This window comes from Diadema antillarum, unplaced genomic scaffold (assembly GCF_040938485.1).
Source record: "Diadema antillarum isolate AM-2024a unplaced genomic scaffold, OU_Dant_1.0 seq00000013_RagTag, whole genome shotgun sequence".
Lineage (NCBI taxonomy): Eukaryota > Metazoa > Echinodermata > Echinoidea > Diadematoida > Diadematidae > Diadema > Diadema antillarum.
This window is the reverse complement of record NW_027271133.1, coordinates 563,494-570,110: the sequence shown is the minus strand read 5'-3', so window position 1 is coordinate 570,110 and position 6,617 is coordinate 563,494. Positions and strand designations below refer to the sequence as shown.

The 6,617-nt window shown below is 33.7% G+C and overlaps 1 pseudogene; it reads right to left on the bottom strand.

Moving 5' to 3' along the window:
- Positions 1–3,218: 3,218 nt before the first annotated feature.
- LOC139725043 (uncharacterized) lies at positions 3,219–5,157 on the bottom strand (annotated as a pseudogene).
- Positions 5,158–6,617: the final 1,460 nt, after the last annotated feature.

The window sequence follows — 6,617 nt, the reverse complement described above, 5'->3', positions numbered from 1 at the left end:
TTATAAAAGTTGATGCCTATTTAGGTGGTCAAAACTTACGTTTGAAATGAGAAAGTGGGAGCATTATTTTGTAGACATTAACATGTAAACATCCGACATTTGTTTTAGCATTGTAAATAGCCGAAAGTTACCGTTATTCATTTCTGATTGTAAAAGCAATCATCCAACACTTACCAGTATTTTAGCACCTTACAGAGCCGAATGTCATACCGTTAATCATTTTCAAATGTAAAAGCAAACAACCGACATTCATTTTAGCTTCTTACAGAGCAGAATGTTATCCTTATTCAGTTCCGAGCGTGAAAGGAAACATCCGTTATTTATTTTAGCGTCTAACTGAGCCAATTGATACCGTTAATCATTTCCAAATGTAAAAGCAACAATCTGTTATTTATCTTAGCATGTACGGAGCAGAATATTTCCGTTATATTCATTTCCAAATTTAAAAGCCAACATCCGACATTATTTCATTTTATTATCGTACGGAGCCGAATGTTACTGTTGCCCGCATCCGAAAGTGAAATGAATCATCTGACAATTATTTCAGCATTGTACAGAGCCAAATGTTACTGCTATTCACTTCCAAACGTAAAAGCAGTCATCTGGCATTTATTTTGGCATCTTCCGGATCCGAATGTTATTGCTATTTACTTTCGAAAGTGAAAGCAAACACCCGACATTTATTTAATCATCATACGGAGTTAAATATCATTGCTATTCATTTCCGAACGTCAAAGGGATCATTCGACATTTATTTTAGCATCTTCCGGAGCTGAATGTTATTGCTATTTACTTTTGAACGTATAAAAGCAAACATCCGGCATTTATTTCATCATCGTACGGAGTTGAATATTATTGTTATTCATTTCCGAACGTCAAAGCAAACATTCGACATTTATTTTAGCATCTTCCGGAGCTGAATGTTAGTGCTATCTACTTTCGAACATAAGAGCAAACATCATACATTTGTTTTTATCATCGTACGGAGTTGAGTATTATTGTTATTCATTTCTGAACGTCAAAGAGGTCATCCGATATTAATTTTAGCATCTTACTGAGCCGATTGTTTGATACCGCTGTTCATTTCCAAAAGTAAAGGCAAACATCCGAAAAAAAGGAGGTTCAAACGTATGAAAAGAAAATACGAATTTTAGAGCTGCTGAGTACAATACTAGTTTGTGCTTCCAAACATTGGCAGCTTTGGTTGCTGGATCACTCGCACATGCATGGCGACTGCGATCTGCTGCTCCGGGGATTGCGCGCGTACACGTGTAGTAACAGTGGCAACTCACAGTGATCGGAGAGAAGCGCTCGTAAATTTTCTGCACCGGAATCTCGGTGAACGTGGTACATGTATAATACTGCGCTCACTGTGCACCTGCGTATGCTGGCAAGCAAAGTGGAATCGGTAATGGACCGCGTGCGATGCGGGTACATCGCACACGATTGACGATCTTGCCGCTGAAGCGAGCGCCGAGCAAGTAACTGTCGAGCATGCGTTCGAAGGAAACTGCGAAAGATTTTTTTTTTTTTTTTTTTTAATGGGAAACATTACAAAAAGGGGAAGGAAGATAACAAAAACTCTGAAAATTACGCGTGGTAGTCCAAATTTACGCGTGGCGCAAAATTGGTCGCCACAATTTACGCGTGGCGCAAAATTGGCTGCCACAATTTACGCGTGGCGCGCCCGCCACGCGTAAAACGCCCGGCGAGGACGTTGTTTACACCCAAGTATTACTTATCTGGCAGGATAGACCAGTAAACTCTGGTATTGAATAGGATGCAGACTTATGCAGGATGGATACTGCTGGGGCCTGGTAGGGGAAAAAATGATCAGGTACGCTCTGAGATTGTAGTACTATATAGTTTTGGAACTCCATTGTATTAAAGAGCAAAAGTGGGATTTATTATTTTTGTAACACCTAGAACTTTCGACAAAGCTTTTTGGCTAATATTTCACATTTTCTTACCTGCTCCTAAAATTGTATTATGATGGCATGTAGGCCCACGGTAAGACAGCAAACTTGAATTTGTTGAGCTTCTTGGCTATTTTATTCTTTTCAGTCTCAGATCATTATACTTGGTTCAGTTTGTAATTGTATAGGTTTTTTTTTTTTAATTTTTTTTAATTTTATTTTTTTTCATGTTTTATTGAATCAACAAAATCATGATACATGTATATACAAAATATTACAAATGATTAGACAAATTTATGAGCGAAATCACGCATGAATGAAAAAAAAGTAGATAAATAAATAAATGATAGTAACAATAAATGCAGCTTATACGCCCCCCCCCCCTCCGACAGAAAAAAAATACAAATCCATAAGATTACCAGTTGCACTAATACATATATTTTCAAAACGATTTAAGAGATCGCATTCTGTCAGAGGGGAAGGGAGAGAGAGGTGGAGGAAAAAGAGTTGAGGCTTGGCGAAAAACAAACAAACAAACAAACTTTAAAATCGAAAGAGAATCCGTCTAACAAACTTCCAGCTCCCACAGGGTCCGCAAACAATTAAACCAACAAAGTAACCATTGATCAGTCTCACAACTTCCCCGTCGGGGCCCGACTCCATCTTCATCTTAATATGACTTGCTTTTAACTTTGTTGTAGTTTGTATATTGTTTGAAACAAATAAACACACCCACACCCACCCATTCACACACACATACATTAAATAGACACACATACTTACACTAACTCACATACACACTAACCTACATACACACAGACAAACAGACACAGAGACACACACTAAAATATTAACACCAACTCTTTGTATTACATGGAGCCGCCCCCGCTCTCGGGTAGGAGCGAGACAGACAAAACATCCCCTGGAGAGAAGTAAAACATGAAACCGGCGAAAATCGCGGAAACTCTCCCTGAAGTTTTACAAAACATCATTTGAACAAGCCTCAACCCTGCTATGTATACAAAACAAAACACGTGTACAGCGTACATTTCAGCATAAAACTAATCACATAGTATGATACATGCACACAACGACGATTTAGATAACATGATACAACCTATACAGCGATGAACAATTATTAGTCACCTTATAATAATGGCAGTCCTCTTGAACTTTACAAACTCAGTTCTTAGAATACGTAAATATATACATGTAAAAAACAATGTCATTTAAGGTTACTACACTTTTACAAGCAGTGAGGAAGAAAAGCAAAAACAACAACAAATGTTCTTAATTAAGAAGTCATAAAGAGAACTTCCATTTCCTAAAGTGAAGCGCTAACTTGTTTTTCTTTTTGGCAATACTATATTCTATCTCTTTATTACTTGCAATATATACTTTATAGCCCTCAAAAGATGGTGATTTATTTTGGAACTTACATATATAAATATAATATTTAAGTAAAAGAAACAAAAATGTAAGAAATTTATCATTGTCAAAACCGTACATTTTTTCAAAAACAGTAGGGTTTAAAGTTTGTTTTGACTTCTCTTTAATGACCTTAATAGTTTTTTCCCAAACAGGCTTGACCACGGAACACTCAACGAACAAATGTATGTAAGTTTCTGGGGCAATATTGCAAAAAGCACAGTTTGGTGAATCCTTCCTTTTAATTTTGTATAAAAACTCATTTAGAGCTATCGCTCTATGAAATAATTTAAAATAAAAAGAACGAATACGGGTGATAATGGTTGATCCAAAATTATTTGTATGAATTTTTTCCCATTTCTCCTGATCGGGATCAGGACAATTTTCCCAAAATATCATCTGTCTTTGGGGGATACAAGTTTCTAATAATATACCATAAGCATATCGAGGAATTTTCTTAATACTAAGAAGTTTTACTTTCATTTTATCCAATATAATACTTGGAGTTAAATCCGATAAAACCAACCAATCTTCCGGAATATTTTTGATCAAAAAATTATACTTCCTCCTATCCCGTGAACTTATATCAAAATCTAAAACCAATTCTTCAAATAACTTACTGCCAGGATGGGGAGGGTTCAATAAATCAGAAATGAAAATAATTCCTTTATCCATCCAATCTTGATAAAGGAAGTACTGTTTTGATTTTGAATTAATATTTCTATTATACCAAATACATTGACAACCACCAATGGATGAGAATGGGGTATCCCATTCTAGTTGAACAAACTTTTCTCTAAATAAATACCATGTTTGGAGTGATTCAGCTAATTGAGATAAGAACAATTTATCCAGAACACTTACAGGGGCATGTGCTTGCCATAATACTTCCTTCTTTACACTAAATTCATTTAAAACAGAAATTTCAATAATCTTCCATACACTTTCATAATTTTCATCTAGCAACAGTTTTACCCATAACATTTTTTTGAGCCAGAGAAAAAATATATGGATCAATCATGCGTAAACCACCAGAACAAAAATCATTACACATGAGCTGTCTTTTGACCCTATCGCAGCCATTATTCCAAATAAATTTGAACAATAAAGTGTTCAATCGTTTGAAAAAAGATTTGGGTAGTTTAATACAAAGTACTGAAAAAAAATAAAGAAGCTGTGGCAGCAATAGGGTCTTTATCACACAGATCTTCCCGACAAGAGATAAATTTCTTGCACGCCAGCAATTTAAAATGCTTTCAATAGATTTAAGTTTTACTTTATGATTCAAATCATATAATTGTTTTGTATTCAAGGAAAAATGAATGCCTAATGTCTTAAAAGTGAGCTTATTCCACTTCAAACCATTTTCAGAAAATGGGTGAGATGGACAACCCTCTTTTGAACCAATCCATATTGCTTTTGATTTGGATATATTAAGTTTACATCCAGAACTGTCTGAGAAAAAATCAAGTGTCAAACAAAGCTCGAAATGAATTCTCTGAACCATCAATAAAACAGGTTGAATCGTCAGCCAATAAAGAAATTTTTAAATCCACATCTTTAACAGGGATTCCTTTAATGTTAGAATTTTGTCTAATAGCAAGGGCCATACATTCAATTACTAATAAAAATAAGTAAGGGGATATGGGACACCCTTGGAAAATACCTCTTTTCATATCAATAGGTCTAGTCAAATTACCATAATTAGTAACATAACTTTTTCGTTCGGAATAAAAAACTTTGATCCAATTAATAAACTTCTCACTAAAGTTAAATTTTTCAAGAACACAGAAAAGAAAATTGTGTGAGACACTATCAAAGGCCTTTTGAATATCAAGGAGGAGGATCGCACCTGGAATATTGTTTAATTTTGTATATTCAATTATATCAGTAATTAAACGAACGTTATTTCCAATATTTCTTCCTTTTAAAAAACCAGACTGATCTGAATGAATTAAATATGACAAACATCTTTTAAGCCGGTTTGCAAAAGTTTTAGCTAAAATTTTATAATCAACTGTTAAAAGAGATATGGGTCTGTAATTTTTTAAATAATTACTATCTTTATCTTTTTTTGGGAATTAAAGTAATTATTCCATTTCTTTGGGAAGAGGACATTAAACCATTTTGTAAAGAAAAATTAAAAGAACTCAAAAGCATATCTGATATGTCCTTCCAAAATACAATATAAAACTCCACAGGCAGACCATCAAAGCCGGGTGATTTATTGTGTTTCATGGAAATAACAGTCTCATATAATTCTTGTTTCGAAATTGGTTTATCAAAAAAAAAAAAATCAACTTCATTCAAATTTGGAGCCTCTATGGATTCAAGAAAATTGTCAATTACAATACCTTGACTACTATTGTGTTCATCTTTATACAAATTCTGATAAAAAAGTGCATTTGATCGAGTATGTTGTTGATTTACAATATTATTTTCATTCTCATCTTTTAATGTAAAAATAGTCTTCTTTTCTCCCATTCTTTTCTCTAAATTACAAAAATACCTTGAACTTTTTTCTCCTTCCTCAGCCCATCTTAATCGAGAACGAATTATGAGACCTTTAGTTTCTTCCTGCAGAATATCATCTAATGCTTGAACTAACACCTCTTTTTCAGTAAGAAGGTCTTCATTATTCATATCATTACCCAATTTCTTATCAATTTCTTCTACATCTTTCAACAACTTTTTTTTTGCAAAGTGTTTTTCTTTCTTTTTTCTAGCACAGTATTCTAAACATGATCCTGTTATCGTACATTTTAAAGTATCCCATAAAATATTGGGATTGCAGTTAGAATTTGTATGGATAACTTTAAATTCTTCTATTTTTTCCTTAATAATCTTAATAAAATCTGAATCATTGTGTAAATATTGACAATTAAGTTTCCAAAAGGATTTACCCCTTACTGGCTGAATTCCTTTAAAATTTAACATAACAGCTGAATGGTCAGATTGAATGCCCGGGATTATCTTAGATTGTAAACAATTTGCAATAAAATTATCTGAAACAAGAATAAAATCAAGCCTTGATAAAACTTTAGGATTTCTTTGGTGTCTGGAATACTGCTTCAAATTTTCATAAAAACTACGCCAAATGTCACATAAATTAAATTCCTCAATTAAAGTTAATAATATATTCCTCGCTCTTACGTTAGAATGCATTTCTTTGCTTCCTTGATAATCTAAAGATCCCAAAACTAAGTTAAAATCACCAGCACATATTATTGAAGAAAAATCAAATTGGTCTAATCTACTAAACACCTCAAGAAA